This window comes from Micrasema longulum, unplaced genomic scaffold (genome assembly GCF_059751315.1).
Source record: "Micrasema longulum isolate JH-2025_06_02 unplaced genomic scaffold, ASM5975131v1 h1tg000482l, whole genome shotgun sequence".
NCBI classification, from domain to species: Eukaryota; Metazoa; Arthropoda; class Insecta; order Trichoptera; family Brachycentridae; genus Micrasema; species Micrasema longulum.
In genome coordinates this window covers 717,655-735,828 of record NW_028277679.1, presented here as the reverse complement: position 1 = coordinate 735,828, position 18,174 = coordinate 717,655, and the positions used below count along the sequence as shown (strand labels likewise).

Below are 18,174 nucleotides of genomic sequence, written 5' to 3'. Positions count from 1 at the left end.
ATTAAATGTTTACAAACAACATTCTTTTTTGATGAATCCCAATCAGATGCAATCCTAAAATTCCATTAATTCCTACCCATTTATATCTTTTTACTGGATTTTTGGTAGTGATAAAATAATATAAATTGTCATTTAATACATTTTGAAAAATCGCATTCCTACATAAAGTGATCAGAATTTGATATTTGCAAAAAATAAATATATATTTAAAAGTTAATTAAGTAAAGTTTTGGAATTCAACCATAAACAAGTACCTAGGTACCTACTTACCAATGAAAAGCTAAACCATGTTTTTTACGTTTTCCCGAACGGTTTTAACAAGCTTTCACGACACATTCAAGCATTTTGGTTTCGAATCAAATGTTAAGGTTACGTCAAAACTCCGCTGGTTGTTAAAAAACGACTAAATACGCGCTAAATACGGGCATGAATTGGGTGTCATAGTTTTAAAGGGCTCAAGGTGCGTCTGTGTGTATTAATAAGTCGATGATTTAATTTCAGAAAACCGAACCTGTTTGTACGGTAGCGTAAAAGCATTATAAAGCAAAGTTTTTTTAAGTATACATAATAATGTTTTATCTTAAGAGGAAACGTATTCCAACCTTTCTTTATACAAATGTATTCTCGTATTTTCCCCCTGGATTATAGTACTAGAGCAGATATTGTTTTACTCCCTATAGATATTTACCATTGGCTTGTTCTCCTAGTTTAGTTTCTAAATAAATTGTTTACTGTGGGAACTAGAACCATCTAAAAACCAGTAAAAATGCTTAGTTTTATGTACTCTCTTCGGGCGCATGGAATACAAATATGATAACTATTTTTTAAAAACGCAAAACTTATCGGTGCAAAAAATTTTATTCTAAAGCTTTGTTTAAAAAAATATCAAAATTGCGAAAAACGGGAAAACGAAACATTAATTTTGTCCATTCTTACAAAAGGTCTGACATGCAAATGTCTTTTTCGCACAGTATTGGGGAGGCATCTGCAAAAATAATAATGGATCTGTGCATATTTAATGTGCAGTAAACAAAACAACAATACAACAATTGATATTAAACTTTCAATTGTGTTCATATAATAAATGTAATTAAATCCAGAAATAGCAAAGCATTACCGGGTATAGCCCGTATAATACAAATCAAAATTTATTTGTCACGCTTGATCGCAGCAAAAACGTGCCTTTTGTTGGCAGAAATTCGAAAAAAGGTGTTTTTTTATTGTGTCTTCTATCTTTTGAATAATTAACACTTTATCGCCGAGAGTATTTAAAATTTACTAAGAAGTAAAAAAAAGTACGGAAGAATGTAGTACTTAAAAATTTAAGTGCACCAATAGAATACAGTCAACGCGTTTAATGATTTACTTGTAAGTATGCGAAGCTTAAGTGATTGGCAGTAACTGTAAACCCAAACTTGTAACGGCTCACTATTGCAAATGCTCAAAGTCGTGTCAGTTATTGATTGACTCAAGTCACTCTTAGTCGGTTTGAACGCGGACTTAAGTTAGTTTAATCACGGACTAAATTCAGTTTAATCATGAAATAAAGTCAGTTTAATCATCCGAAGATTCCGGAGTAGGAAATGGCCAGGGATAATAATGGAACGTCCATTAATGTAATGAGAAGAAGAGATATTGGTTTAAGGTTTGACTGTGTTCTGTTGGTACAGGCGAGCTCGTCAGTAGTTCGTTATCCTAAACTCTGAACAAGGTACTTACTTATATAACAGAAGGAATCGGATGGGTTTGCACTTTCAATTTGAATAGTTATTTGATTTAGTACAAGTATTGTTTTCCACCTTCTTAACAATGTTTTTTTTTAATTAAATTTTTAATAATTAAAAAAAAATATTAAAAATTTTTAATAATTTTCCGTAGCATTGAACTAGCTCATTATAGAGAACAGGTTCCGTAACCAAACATGCGTTTTTAAAATTAATTTATTTCCACTAATCGTTTTCCTGATCAAATTCTATATTCTCAATTCTATCTCTACGATATATTTAAATTTGAAATATTATGTTTAAAAAAAAAACTTGGTTTGCACCTTGATATGGAAGCTTGAAACCGATCGGTAACCAATTAAATGTTAAATGGTTAAAATCAAAGTGTTTTCTTTTTGTATTTTAAAAGTATTTACTCTCACATAAAAATATACTGTTCCAAACATATTTAGTTGGGTGGATTAGGAATCCAATTCGGTATCAATAAAAATCAATAGATATTATCAAAAGAATTATAATCCTGGACCAGTGTTTTTGCCTTGGTCAAAATTCTGAAAAAGGTAATCGAATGGAGAAAAGTCTGCCTCCATGTGTTGTGGTTGGTGCATTCACCTATCATGCTTGAGGTCCCGGAGTCATTTCCTGGAAGGGTCAACATAACATAATATTTCATTGATAGTAATTAAATCTAAAAAGAAAAATCTTAAAACTTTTCATATGGTTTTTATACTGTTTATCTTGTCAGACTTCTTAATTTGTAAATATCTGCTAATAGTATTAATTGGTTTTAAATGTTATCTTTTTTTATATGTTAAAAATTAACTATACTTAGATGTATCTATATGATTGTTTTTGCAACTAATATGTAAAAGACACATAGTGCCATTATTTCAATAACTACTACTACTACCATCACGCCATTTCCCCGTAGGGGTAGGCAGAGAGAATGGACCGCCACACACGTCTTTCCTGGCATACACTCCTAGCCTCTTCCACATTCATACATCTTGTCATACATGCCCTTCGGTTCTGTCTGCTTTTGACATGACCAGACTTAAGATTTTGGTTTATCTGATCATGCCACGTCTTCCTTGGTCGTCCTCGTCTAACGTTGCCGTTCATTTTTGCCATATATACTTGTTTTACCATTCTTTCGTCATCCATTCGTTCTACGTGACCAAACCATCTCAGAGACCCTTTCTTAATCTTATCAATTATACTTGTCTCAGATTTACACTCTCGCCTGATTTCATCATTCGTAACCCTGTCATACATTGATTTCCCACACATTCGTCTAAGAGATCGCATTTCAACCGCGTTCACTCTGCTTTCATCCTTCCTCTGCCAGTTCCATGTTTCACTTCCATACATAAGTGTTGGGACTAAAACTCCGTTGTGCACTGCCAGTTTAGCTTCGATTGACATATTTTTATTAGAAATTACTGTGCTTAGTGCTCCGTTCATTAAAATAAAATTATCACAACAAATATTCACAAAGTTAAGTATTTCAAATATAAATTTTATAAAACAAGGTGGTTCACACTGCAATATTTCACTTTCCCGTTATATTCAAATAAATTAGAAATCATAAATACGGTGGTCATTTAACTAACGTGCACTCTCGCTCACTGCCAACAACCGACTCTGTTTTCCTTGAAATACGCCCTATTCTCGTGCTCTTTCTTATGCATTAAAATTGATTTGTATTTCACTCATTTAATTATTCTTCGCGTAGCAAGGTTAACTTATTTTAAATTAAACTCCCGTACATTTATATAAACTTGACTTTCCAAATCCGGTGTGGAGATAACAAAAAAATACGATTTCATAATTTAAATAAATAAGAGAGATACATCAATTCTCGTTTCCTACGTAGACTCGTATTACACCACAGCCACAAAGGAGTTAACTCAATAATCTTGATTTAGAAGTTACCAAGTTATAGTACCCCATGATATTATGTCATTTATTTTTTTGATTATACGCCCGTTCAAAAAAAAACAATGGATATTTTTTTTAAGTAAACGTGAAAAAGTTTCCTGGTTCAGGTTCTCAATAAGCGATGCGATGCGTAATAAAACCATTGTATTTTTTTCATAACTGTTATCTTGTATTGAGTAAATATTGAATTGGGAAAATAATAAATATATTTCGTAATCTAACGGCCATTTGAACAAAGCACGATTATTTCTTTATTTGTTTTGGCGAAATATATTTTACTCTCTCTACGACTTCAGAAGTGACTATGATAAGGAAGAAGAAATGACAAATTCGTTTTATTTTTATCGTTTCATAACCAGTTTAATGATTATAACTAAACGTAATTATATATTTGTATGTAACCATTTACTGATTTTTATATGTTTACCGGTTTCAAGACGTACCCGCTTTTTCGTCAGGACACTGATTAAACTAACATGCAAATCCAATTATACACCTAATTTGAAACCACATATCATGTTTTTAGTAGATAACCCTTGAAAAGTAATGCATCTTTAATCAATAATCAAATAGCCTTTCAATAAAACCCCTAAAATACCTAGTTAACTTATGCTCCTCCCTTTCACCCGTCTTTTTTTTTTAAACAATTTCTCCCACAACATCAAACATAGTGCATGTTAAGATTACCTACTAAAAGCATGTGGTTTCAAATCAGCAAGTTGGTCTTATATTTGTGTACAATGGCCATAGTGAAGGTGTGTAGTCAAATTTGTGTGATAGTTAATATGGTGTCCTGACTAAGACAAGCGTATGTCTCGAATCTGGTAGACATAGAAAAGTTGAAAAAATGACATATTTAATAAAAAATGTTCAAATTTATTAATATTGTTAATTTAACTCGTTGATTATTATATAACAACCTTTCACCGGTAATGAATGTTTTTATTTTTATCCATATTTCTTCAAAATTGATATTTTAATATTTGAAAACTTTTCATTATTATGTAACCAGTATGTTCTAATGATTTTGTCAGTTACCCTAGTCCTTTGTTTACAAGTGTGTTTTTTCGTAAATGTAGTAAAATGGTAAAAAAATGTGACGCGTATACGGAAGGAAGCAACATACTGAATAAAACTCCGAAGGGACCGATATAAACAGTCAATGTTTTTTACTGTACTACGTGTTTTGCTTGCCAAAGCCGATATGATATAACATGATGACACCTGCATCCTTCGCTGGCCATTTCTTTTCCTTTGGGGACGACCTTTTAGCTCGGATTTGTATGGAGTGTTGTCTCTTTATATTAATCTCAATGATAACAATTCATTCTTCACTTTCAGGAGTCATCAAGTTGTAGTACTGAGGGTAGTTTTGAGGAGTTCATTTATAATGGACCAACATTACTCCGAAATGGTTCATTAGGAAGTTATTGGTACGGACTTAATTGGTTGAAAAGTCAAAGACGCCTCGGATCATGAACTCGACGAGAAATCATTTTTACATAATTTCTAGGTTTGGCTCGTTGGATCACGTCAAATCAAACCAACTTCTCAATTGTACATAAGCATGGATATTTACTCTTTCTAATCAGCTGATTAGATAGTTGATTTTAACTTACCAACACAAAAATAACGAAACAATCTGTCGTTAAAATATGGAGAGTTTTTTTTTTCAACAAAAAAACAACTTCTTGCAATCATGTTATGCGTGCCCTGTTTGATATTTTTATTTTATCTGATGTTTACAAATAGGCGTATTAAAAAAAAAATCGCCATGGGGTTCAGATGTCACAGATCACAGTTAAAAAAAAGAATAAGATGGTGGCCCGTAACAATTTTTAATGCCTTGATCATCATTTTTACAGTTAAATAGTCACATGGAAATACACCATTGAAAGACGAATTTTTATCGTTGAATGATGAAGTTCAATGGTTTAAAAAAAAATATCTGTCACTAGACTATTAGCCAAAACCTTTTTTTTAAATTTTATGTATCGTATTATAGGCACTACGATTTTTTGAGTTTTGTTTTTTTAAATTACTTTGCATGTGACGTCTCAAGTTCTCTTCCCTTTCTTCTCAGTTAGTTTTAATTGTTGGTCAGTTTACATACCGTAAACCGAGGTTAGTCACAACCCTCTCATCATTGGTAAATTTGGAAAAAAATTGTGACGTTGTTCAAAGTGGTTCGATTTGAATAAAATCATTTTTATAATTTTTTTCATACATTTTTAAAAAACTTCCCATTCCAATAAAGTGCTCAAATTTTTACCGCACGTAAGAACATATTTTTCATACGCAATTTCCAGAAATTTTGAACTTCCACATTAGACGGCTTTGTTTGGCCCCTTGAAAATATCTTGTTTTTCAATTCTTCAGCTAAAAAATGAATTAAGAATGCTGATTCAACAAGTCAATAAAAAAAAAGGTGTCGTCGACTTCTAATGATAAAATCCAGTCCATGGTCAGAGACATAAAACGAAATTGTTGTCAGATTTGTCCTTATAAAAAATACAACAAAACTAAAATTATGTACTAAAAATTTACTAAACATGTATGTAAAACTCACTGCAGGATTTTTGTAACATTCCAACATTTTTTGTAACTTGAAGTATTTATTTTGAAAGAAAGAATATTGCTTTTTTGTTTTGTTTTTACATACAAATTAAAAAAAAACATCTATTTAAAGTTTGTAGAACAAATTTTAGTATAATATAATAATTTTTATGATATTATATGTTGTCTTTGTTTTTCCAACCATAAAAATACCCTTCAGCGTATATCTCTGATTTAGATAAAAAATCCTTTTTTATATATAATTTCAACATTATTTAAAAATAAAACAAGGCATTAAAAAAATCTATCTAAAATTCTACGTAAAATTTTACGTGACACAAAATAATTTGGGTCAGTTTAGACCGATATTACCCAGCTTGCGTGGCGTAAAATATGTATACCAGTTAAAAATCCTTAATTATTTTTAAAAGCTGCCTTAAGGGTAACATCCTTCAACACACATTTACTATAATATTGTGTAACACATGTCTTGGCAAAGTAATATACCCAAAAGCATTTATTAATGTACAGGAAGATTTGGTTCAATTTTACGCGTCAAACTTATTTTGTCACGTCACAATTTTCCACAAATGTTAGTAAATGCTGGTATGTATATAATTATTTCATTATTTTTTTACGTCTGTCGGTTTTGAGACGGACCCGACATATAACGTGTTCTATTAGCTATTATTCAATTGATTCAGGTTTTTGACATGATAGAAAACATCGAGTCGTAAACACTCGTCCCGGGTTCTGGCTCTACTTAATACAGGTAACTGTATTCTTCATCCGCCTGTATAAAGGAAGATCCTTTTTTTATTTATTGAACACAATAAAACGAAATTGAAGTAGATTTTTGATAAAACTACAGTGATTTTATGCTAATACCTGTTTTCAAATTATTCAAATTACTTAAAATGAGACAAAAAACAATTTGTACCTCTGCAGTTCATAATTCTAAAGCCAGAAGTTTTAAATATGACTTAATTATACGACTTTAAGAAACGAAATTAAAAACTCTTGTTTTTATTTTTAGTGAATAAGCCTAGAATAATTAATTCGGCTTATAAATTAAACATTCCGTAACGCCACTTATTCTGAGATTGCTACAATTTTTTAGCCCAACCAACACAATACATTTGTTAAATTAATTACTATTACTGTATTTATCACAACCTATTAACCTCTTTTCAATGATTTATTTTGGTACAAACACAAGTTTGTATTCCTTAACTTATTCTGAGACAAGTTACAATTAGCAAAAGAGGAAATGACATAATAGTTTTGTTTATAAATAGTAACTAATTAATATAAATATTCATAGTCCGCTTCGTATTCCGTTTCTAGCGAAGTTTTTTTAAGTACGATAGAGAAACTTTATTAAGAATAATTAACAGTTCATTGGCAAAATGGTGGCCTCTGTGGTGTACTGGTCAAGACGTTTGACTCACGCACGTAAGGTTCCGGGTTTGATTCCCAGTGAGAATACAAAAATTTAATGTGATTTTTCTCAAGCCTGGGTGTTGTGTGTTTTAATTCACTACTGTGATTGGGCCTCCTATCCTGTTGCGGTGCAAAAAAAAAATTAAAAGAAATAAAAAAGATTGCAGGTGTGAGGTCAAATAGATTGATAAAACATGGCTTAACTATTTGATCTTTGAACGTAGATTTGGTACGTTTAAATCTTTCTTCTCATATACAGCTTGAAAACAACTAGACATTTTTCTTGTTTTTTTTATCTTCAATATGCTTTTTAAAAGTGGTACTAATTTGTTCCTTTAGGGAATTGCAATGTAAAAAAGTAGTTTTTTTTTCAAAACAGTATATTTACAAAAATTATAAAGAGCCATTATTACTATTTAAATTTATTTTCATTATTTCAACAAAACAACGTCATTTCAACAGAGAGGGAAAACATTTTTAAAAATGGAATATGGAAGTCTAAGCATTTACAGGGCTTATTACCTGTAATTGGCTGGTTAAAGTGGCCACTTAACACACTGTGTAACATTCACCATTCTGTACATGTTCGAACATCTACATTTCCTCAATCTGTTGACTTTTGTGAAGTAAAAGAGCTGAAACCTTTATCACGTGAGTGAGATTCATCCGGCTGAACTAAATCACCCACTAGGCAACGCTTGAAAACCATTTTCCAATTTTTATCCTCCTTCTTTTACCAGGTAGTAAATTCAACAATGTTTGAGTAGGTCTAAATGCTTACAGACTGGCTAGATTTCCTCTCCAAGGAGTTATTAATATTTAAATTTATTTCAGCAGAGAGGGAAAACATTTTTGAGAAGGGAATATGGAAGTCTTGGCCTTTACAGGACTTATCCCTCTCTGTTGAAATAAATTTAAATAATAATAACTCCCTAAGGAGGAAATCCAGCCAGTCTGCAAGAATTTGGACATATTCAAACATTGTTGAACCATTATTATTTTCTGAAATATCGCAAAAAAACTTACCTGTTGTCATAATTATAGCATTGAAATTAGTAAAGCAGTGGTAATTTTATTCAACCTACGTAGAACTGATCCCCTTCAGTTTTTTTTTAAATAAATATTTAAATTTAATTTAATGGTGCATAGGGCACTGCATAGGTCAACCGATTGCAGCTAATCTCGATCATTTGCATTACATGAAGGTGAGATAATCAGTCTCACTCTTTAGGTACCAGTTCAAAGACTATGAAGTGTAAATATTCTAGAGTGAAAACACCCTTTTTAATAAATATTTATTATCAACCATGTTGGGAATCGAACCCGAGACCTCTCTAATGGTAGGCAAATGCGCTGACTATTAAGCTACGAGGTCAACTATTACACAATGAGTTAATGACAAATTTGTGTCAGACAGCTAGGTTATAACAGATATTGATTTTGATTTCCTTTTTTTTTTTTTTAAATACACAATTTTATCATAGCGCACAATTATTTTTTTTTTGATGTCCCGACTTGTTAGAAAATTCCGTGTTTATTTGAAACTCGTCTATATATAAAATAAAAACACTCATTAACATATTTAACAATACAAAAAATAATCAAAACAATAAACAAAATAATAATAGAAAAATATAAATAATAAAAATTTATACATGTCAAAAAATGGAATGCAGAAAAGTTATAATATAAATAAATTATACATAGTAATATGTTATAAATAATTTTTAGTTTTTTTTAAATTAAATTCTGTGATTAATTGTTATTAATATTTTTGTTATTTATTTGTATGAATTGTTATTAACTTTATAATTTAGATGAATTATTACACTATAATAACCCTTCCGGGGCTGGTTTGTGATGGCTTTATTAACTATGTAATATTCACATTTTTGCATATGATTGAAAATCTAATTTCTCGTAATAAATAAAGGACGACCACCTTTTTACTCTCATCTTCTTATAGATAGTCTTGTTGTTAAACCCGTACGTAACCAGCACATATAATTTTGATGAACGCACATTTGCGACCGCAGGCCGGCTTGGAATGCTTTCATTAAAATTGACGGTGATTAAACTTGCAATGTTTTGACCATGTATGCGATTCTTTTATTTTATTATTTATTATCTTCATTATCTATAAATTTAATATGGCTTTTTAAAGTAATTTATCGTCTCAGGAGTTAACTTTGCCAAAGTCATAATTAAGCTCAATGGGGTAAAAATTGAATTATGGGGATGAATTTAACTGCAATTCGAAAACTACCACCGTCTGGCAGAAGTCCAATAACTTGGTTTGGCGATTAACCGTCCATACTTTGATTTTTCCTTTTCATTTCCCTTTTTCCAGCCATTTTGCGGGTAATACACTTTTAAGGGTGACACGTAAGAGGACGGCTTTCCCGACTCCTATCCCGGATGAGAATTAACGATAATGGCTGAGGCTTTGTGGAAATTCTTAAGTCAAGAAAAACTTTTCCCCACCTTCTTATATTTGTCGTTCACAGGCAAAAGCTTATCAGGTTAAGCCTATTCCAAACTTTACGTACAAATTACTTTCTAAATCACATCGAAATACGTGTGAATGTTTCGATGTGCCATTTGGACCAACCAACGAGACCATTTAGGGGATTGCCAAGTGAATCATTTTCATTTAATCAGCTTCTTACCCAGAATACGTAATTTCATATAAAAATCAAAGGTGAAAATATTAACAAATTAATTAACACCAAAATTTAGATATACACTAAAATACTCAGCGTCATAGTTAACAAAAAAAAAACTCATCAATTCGGGTTTTGCACAGCGAGATATTGAATAAGTTGTAAAACAATATTACTGTTAAAATAATTTATATTAACTGTTCTGAATAGAAAAACAAAATAACATTCCGGAGACGAAATTTTTGAATAACTAGAATAATAGTATCTATCCTGAATTTATTTTCAGTGTGACTCGTTTATTAGAATGTGGATGAAAATACACAACTATTATATAAATAATAATAAATATAAATAACAATCTTACATAAATAAGAAAATATGGTACCTATGTACCGCCTCTGTAGATATGATTTTTTAAAATCTGTATTTCATTTATATAATAATTTTATTGCCACTCAATGGGGCACGTAGTATAACACCCAATCAGCCATATAACTAGTAGAAAGTATGAAGCAATAAGAAAAAAAATATGATACCAATAGACAATGTTCTAGTTTTCCCATATGAATGAAAATTAATTCAACATAAAAGCACACAAGTATGATTAAACACTCAGTTTAAAAAAAAATATTTATACCAAATCTGTAATTATAATCGGATTAGCCTGAAGACATAACTGTGGATTAAATTGTCAAAAGGAAGTGAAACGATAAAATTTTAAGACTTTTTGAGATAAATTTTCTTCCCGTTCAGATTGTCAGTTTCTGAGAAATTCTAGCAATTTTCATCTGCGAGATAAGTACGCCCTAAAATAACTTAAAAGTGTCTAATCGTTAATTTCAAATGGGAAATGATAGGTGGCTTGCAACTTTATAATTTGAATCAAAAATATATTCAACATTCATTTATTTTATTATAAAAGAGAAAGAACCTTTAGTCGAGGTTGCGGTCAAAAATTAAGTGAACAATCATTGCTAATGATGACAGATTGGAATCAAACTAAAATATTTTTATATTTACTAGTAATAATATAATGGTGCCATAAAAAGTGGATCAAAAGAAAAACATTTTTCACGAATAACAAAATATAATTTTAAGCTTCCAATTTGATATAAGCATTTTTTCTTACGTTTTTTTAGTAGAACAATATTTGGAAAAAAATACGGAATATTGTTAAGCCTAAAAAACGTGACAGGTATTTTCATATTTAGGTTATGTTTATGTGATTAGATGAGATAAAGGTTTTTGTTACTTAAAAATCGTACGTTAACAATTTTTAAATATATATTTACATATGTATATACAAAAAGAAGACCAGATTCAAAAAAATAATTATTTGGCATTTATGGATTTTCTATATACAATAAACATAACAATATTAACTGTTTATACTAGATTCAATCATAGGATAAAATTTAAAACTATTTTGCAGTACGATATTGACAGTGACATGCGGTGTAGACCAAAAATAAATATAAAAAAAACACATATCTTAAAATCACATATGTAATTAACTCATGTTGCAAAGAATGACACGCCCCAATATAAAATGTTAACACCTTGATAAAAAATCTGATAAAGAAAATAGATTCTCACCGACCATTCATTTCAGCATCCAGCAAAGCACCATCACTCAATTTATTGTAATCTAAAACAATAAAAATAATTTATTTAGTCACTTATTATAATTATGAATTTCCCCATGGGCAATTCATTTGTGTATCAAGACATTTTTTAATTTGGTTTTAAACTAGTACAAACATTATGATATATTACAATATTTGAGTTTGTCCAAATGTTCGTAGATAAAAGACTGGATTTCACCCCCTCGGGAGTCATTAAGATTAACAAATAACAACAGTGATGAAGAATACCTTAAATAAGGGAATACGGAAGTCTAGGCATTAACAAGGCTTATGACCTGTCATTGGCTAGTTTAAGTGGCCACTTTACACACTGTGTAACATTCACCATTTTGCCTATGTTTGAACATCAATATTTCCTTATTTAAGGTATTCTCCATCCCTGTTGTTATTTGTTAATCTTAATGACTCCCGAGGGGGTGAAATCCAGTCTTTTGTCTACAAACATTTAGACAAATTCAAATATTGTAATGAAACCAACTGGTCCAAGAAGAAGTTTAAAAATTGAAAAATTGTTTTCAGCGTTGCTTGGTATGTAAAATAATTCAGTCAGATGAATCTCTTCACAGCAATAAAGGTTTCAGCTCTTTGACTTTACTAAAATCAACAAATGGAAGAATTGAAGAAATATGGATGTTCAAACAATGGCGAAATGGTGAATGTTACACAGTGTGTAAAGTGTCCACTTAAACCAGCCAACGACAGGTCATAAGCCCTGTAAATGCCTGGACTTCCATATTCCTTTATTTAAGGTATTCTCCATCCCTGTTGTTATATGTTAATTATGATATATAATTGTTGTAATATTTAAATAAATTTAATTGTCATTAAACTATGTATTGTTTTTTATGATTATTTTAGTTTATATTGCTTATTATGTTAATGATAATTAGGTTATTAAGATAATTTACGTTTTTATTTTATTATTATTGTAACTTTGTTAATTAACTAATTTAAGGCATGTTTTACTTAATGTAAAATGTTTCCCTTGGCACGGGACACTCCAGTTAGAGAACATTATTTTGTATAAAAAAAGAATACAAACATTGTTTAAGTATAAACAAATAAATAAAGTACATTAATCATTTTTTTTGTTGACTAAACCAACCAATTGGTAATAAATAAACTGCCTATAAAACTATCTGATGCGAAAATTGAGAGTATAATAAAAATAAAAACCTATTCATCAGCCGTTTTACCACTCACCTTTCATTTGAATCATTCACTGATTTTTCAATAAGAATTTTCCTGCTCCTTAACATACAGTATTTTATTCCGAATATTTTTTTTAATTGTATAAAAATGGTTAAAAATGAATTATTAAAAAAAAAAAAAACATTAATATCTCGTAAATTGCTACTTGAATACGTTTTCAAATGATTAAGCTTGCATACCACGAATTTTCTGTCATCAAGTAGTGCAAAAGATATTAATAATAAAAAGATAATCTCTTTTGACCTTTGGGATTTTGAAGAATAATGGATCTCACGACACACAGAGTAAACATTGGGGCATAAGTCTGGACATTCTTCACAAAACAACTCCGGGAAGGGGTTCGCTAAATTACTCCCCGAGCAGTCTGTAAGGCATAGTGGGTATATTGTGATGATCTGCCGGAGGCTTCTGTAAGGAACTATTGCCTTTTCTCCCCATTCTCGCGCTAAGCCTCAAGAAGAACAAATGACTCGTAAGTAAAAGATATAAGTAACTCGATACATATACGCAACTTTTATATCTAATTTATTGTTGTGGCTATAAACACAATTTGAAATCAGCTGATACAACAAAAACATAATTTATAATTACCATCATCTTTGATATATACCAAGTACTGCAAATTTTTGTTGCATAAAGATGAGATCGTTCTCTTTAGGTTCAATCAAGTTTTCTTCAAGAGAATTTTTAGTTTAAAATCCCGCAAATCAATACTTGGTGACAATCTTACCAGAAATCAAATCCGGAACTTCAAACATAGTGGGCAAACACGTTGACTATTTTACCGCGACGTGGATATACCTTGAATTGATTTTTTTTTTTTACTATTTTTACTTGAGAGTAGCGATCAACTTGAAAATACTCGTCCATGACTCTGGTCATAATATACATATTGTACACAAAACTGTAGTCTTGATAAAATTCAATTTCTGCAAACCAAAATATACTCATTGATTTTGTACAGCTTGTATTTTAAGGAGGTATTTAACAATTGCCTTGTAAATCATGATTTACCAAATTAAGAATTAAGTTAACTACTCAATTTTAATTATATTTGCAGCTAACTGATTTCACAAATAAAATAATGCTTAATCAATCTTTCGGCTAGTTAATCGAGATAAGTCTCGCAACACATCCACACATGGCTGTAAAAATCTATGCAATGATTATTGTTGACGAAAATAGCGCATCTTTCAAAATCCACATTCAAAGGTCTTTTTATTTTTTATTACTATACTTAAACATTTTTACAGTTCTGACATTTCAATTTAATTATATTACCTAAAACTTAAATCCCACCATGCCACTTTCTGTAGATTTTTGGTGGAGATTTATAATTATACTAACTTATATAACATTATCTTAGTTTATTAAATCAATGAATTTACACATACAATTAACAACCGTAAAGATCAGTGATTAACATTTACGAGTAAATACAAGTAAAACTTTTTTTTGACCACAAGAAAATATATCTAAAATTAAAATATTAACACATAAACTACTCGTACTATTCATGTAAAAACTTTAAATGGAGTAGCCACTCACTTATTTTGCTCTTGTTAGATTGTGTATTAAATTTCTGTTCTTTTGGAAATAAAAAATAATGCTAGGTAATATTTTTTTCAATTTTAATGACATGTCACCTTAAAGGTGTTTTGCCAGTAATTGAAAGTTCTATTACCATACTTATTACATAATTTTGGTACTATCAAACCATCATTATATGTGAAGCGTTTATTATAGTTATGTTTGAGATAAATTTTGAAAATATTATTATTAAATTGTTGTAAAAATGATGCAAAGCCACAGTAATCCTCGAACAGGCAGAGTTTCAAGTGATTTATACAAGAGAACATTATCACTTCTTTGCCTGTAAATCTCTGCTTGTAATTTTTTTTTTAACTATAGAATACTGTACACCCTGAATCATTTTAATATTAATTTTAGTCGAATGTTTCCATGGCTTTAAAGCATACCCTATGATTGATTCTACTAAAGAAAAATAAAATAAAAGATAACTTTAAAAAAGTTCTCACAAGAGTCCGCAATCGATCACAAAATTTTAATATTTGACAATCCCATTTAAAATTATGATCTTTAAAATACCTCAATATTTGTACTCCTTTACAAATGCTATGAGTTCGCAATTTATTTAAATCTAAAGTATTACTTTCGTAGTTCGCTTTAATTTAATTTTTAATTTTTAATTATTTTTTTTTCACCACAACAGGCCTGGAGGCCTAATAACAGTGGTGAATTACATCACAAAACACCCAGCTTGAGAAAAATCACATTAATTTTTTTGTGTTCTCATCGGGAATCGAACCTGGAAACTTCCATGTGTGAGTCAAGCGTCTTGACCACTACACCACTGAGGCCGCCGCTTTAGTTATAACAGTTACTATTTTTTTTCCTTAGTTTATTTAGTTAATTTAAGTTAAATGTATCAGTTTGCATAGGATATAATTAAATTTTTATCAGGAATAAATGTTATAAGTTGATTACTGACAGTTGCTAATTGTAAAAACTTAATAAACAACTCGGCTAGGTTACGAAGTTGTGTGAAGATAACGATTCCTTATACCAGCTATAAACGACTCTTATTGTGTTTTGTTGATAGAATACCAGCCTAATTTAACATGTAATCTAGGATTCCCACCTAATTATTTCAATTGTAAACGGTTTTTGACGCCATTAAAATTTGAGCAAAGCTATCGTAACATAATACGTGCGATGCCATTTTCAAATGTTCTTTAATTAAAATGATATTATTTTTTTTTTTAAATAATCAGAGATTTTGAAATTTATTTTTAAACTCAAATGCGATTTAACAGGACACACTTAATATTCTGATTTGAGGAAAAATAATAAGGTTAAACGCTGTAAAATTCGAAAACAGACATAAAACATTAGTTTGTTAATGCAGATACGAAGTTATACTTAATTAAAAAATTTTAGTGTATTTTTTTTAGTGTAAAATTGTCGCAAAATGAGGTTATTTGTAATTTTTTATTTTACTTACTTTTTTAGATTGTATTTCTGGTCTTAACTGCATATTTATGAATTTCCTATATTAAGTTACGATTAATAATCAATTCGGTAACAAATTTATTATGTTTTTATTGAATTGGTATGTGACTGTATATTTTGCTAAATGCATGAAATTATATAAAAGCAAGAAAACTGAAAAGTTAGATAACACGAAAAATTACTTAAGTGTATATAAACCAATTATTTATTTTCAACATATTTTAATTTGCATTCTAATTAATTAAAATTGAAATATTTTCGAATGATAGTAATAGTAATGAATAATCTTTCATACTTTTCCACCTGCCACATTCTGATTAAGAATTAGCACAGAACAAAGCGTGATTACGGAATCCCCAAGGGGCTTCTTGACGCGAGCAAATAATTATCTCGGCGACAAAATGGCATCTGTTTTTTTGCTCAATTTTTCAACTGTCAAAATATGTATCCACTGAAAGCCGAAATCAAAAGAAAACGCTAAGATTGGGGGGAATTTTTCAGTGACTGATTGTCGGAATCAGCGGCTGTCAACTGAAATTTTGGGCCTTATGCCGTTTGGGATAGAAAAACTCAAACTTTTCACTCTGATTTCAGAGGAATGGTCCATTCAAATTAAGACGGATTATTTGGCTTCTCAGTCTTGTCGCTGAGATTATTCCAATTTCCAATCAAAAAATGATTTAGTTCTTCTGATAACTTTTTTATGTCTGGCAATTATTAAAACCAATTTTTAAATTAAGTTTATATAAGTTAGGTTTGAAATTAACAAAAAAAAATTTTGATGAAAAAGTTTTTTTCTTATTTTAATATGTTTTATTTAATCTGTTTACGGCTTGAGCGTTCACGACAAAATAATCATATTATATTCTTGTTTGAAAGCAAAAATTATTAAATAAGGATTATAAAATTTTTTGTAGAAAATAAAACAAGTGATATTAAAATCCAGAAACTTGATTAATAGATTCCACGACGTCTTTATGACTGCATTATTTTAAAATGAAATCCATTAATGCAACTTGAAATTTATTGCAACAGTATAGGAAAACATTTTTGAAATTTATTGCAACAGTATAGGAAAACATTTTTGAGAATAAAATATCGAAGTCTTAGCATTTACATGGCTTATGAACTGGCTTGTTTAATAAGCCGCTTTGCACACTGTGTAACCTTTTACCATTCTGACTATGTTTAAACATCCACATTTCCTCACCTCTTCTACCTGTTAGCTTTTGTGAAGTAAAAGAGCTAGAACATCAATATATCTAGGTGGGATTCATCTGGCTAAATAAAATAAATGTATTTATGCATAGTCAGCGGAAATAATGATGCTGCAAAAAAATAAAAAAATAAATACAACCTTAGGTCAAAGAGGATTGACGTACTACTCGGTTAAAGTGTGCAATTTACTTCCATTATCCATAAAAACAATTAATCAGTTCTCACAATATAAAATTGCTATTAAGATATGGATAATGTAGGGGGGTTGCGCACGGATTGATGAGTGGATCAAGCCAAATATGTAGAATGTATGCAGTGTTTATGATTTTTTTTTAAATTGGTCTGTATAAATTGGTTATTTTTTAAATGAATATTTTTGTTTTTTGTTGTTTATTATGTTGGTTATAATTAGGTTAATTGGATTATTTACGTTTTTTTTATTGTAATTATTATGTTAGCTTTGTTAAATAGCTAATCTTAGGCATGTTTCACATTTTGTAAAATGTTTTCTTTGGCACGGGACACTTCAGTGAGGGAACATTGTTCTGCATAAAAAAATAACACAAACAATGTTAAAGTATAAGTAAATAAAATAAGTAAACAAAGAATTGTAAAATACAACATACCTTTACGTTAAATGAAATTAATTTAAAAGCCCTTCTCACTAAAATAACCTGTTCAAAGGACTATACTGTATCTAGATCCAAATTTAATTCACATTTATATTGAAAAAAAAAT

The 18,174-nt window shown here is 29.8% G+C and overlaps 1 protein-coding gene across 2 annotated transcripts in view; it reads left to right on the top strand.

Annotated features, from left to right (window-relative positions):
• LOC148281247 (lachesin-like) overlaps positions 1-18,174 on the top strand; it is a 241,177-nt gene that overhangs the window by 19,132 nt on the left and 203,871 nt on the right. Inside the window, exon 1 of one of the 2 annotated variants that reach the window (XM_088226985.1) lies at positions 6,973-6,993. The exons of the other annotated variant lie outside the window; for it this stretch is intronic. The gene's annotated coding sequence lies outside the window, so the exon portion shown is untranslated. Of the gene's footprint in view, positions 1-6,972; positions 6,994-18,174 lie in introns of those variants that run through there. 2 annotated transcript variants of the gene reach the window in all.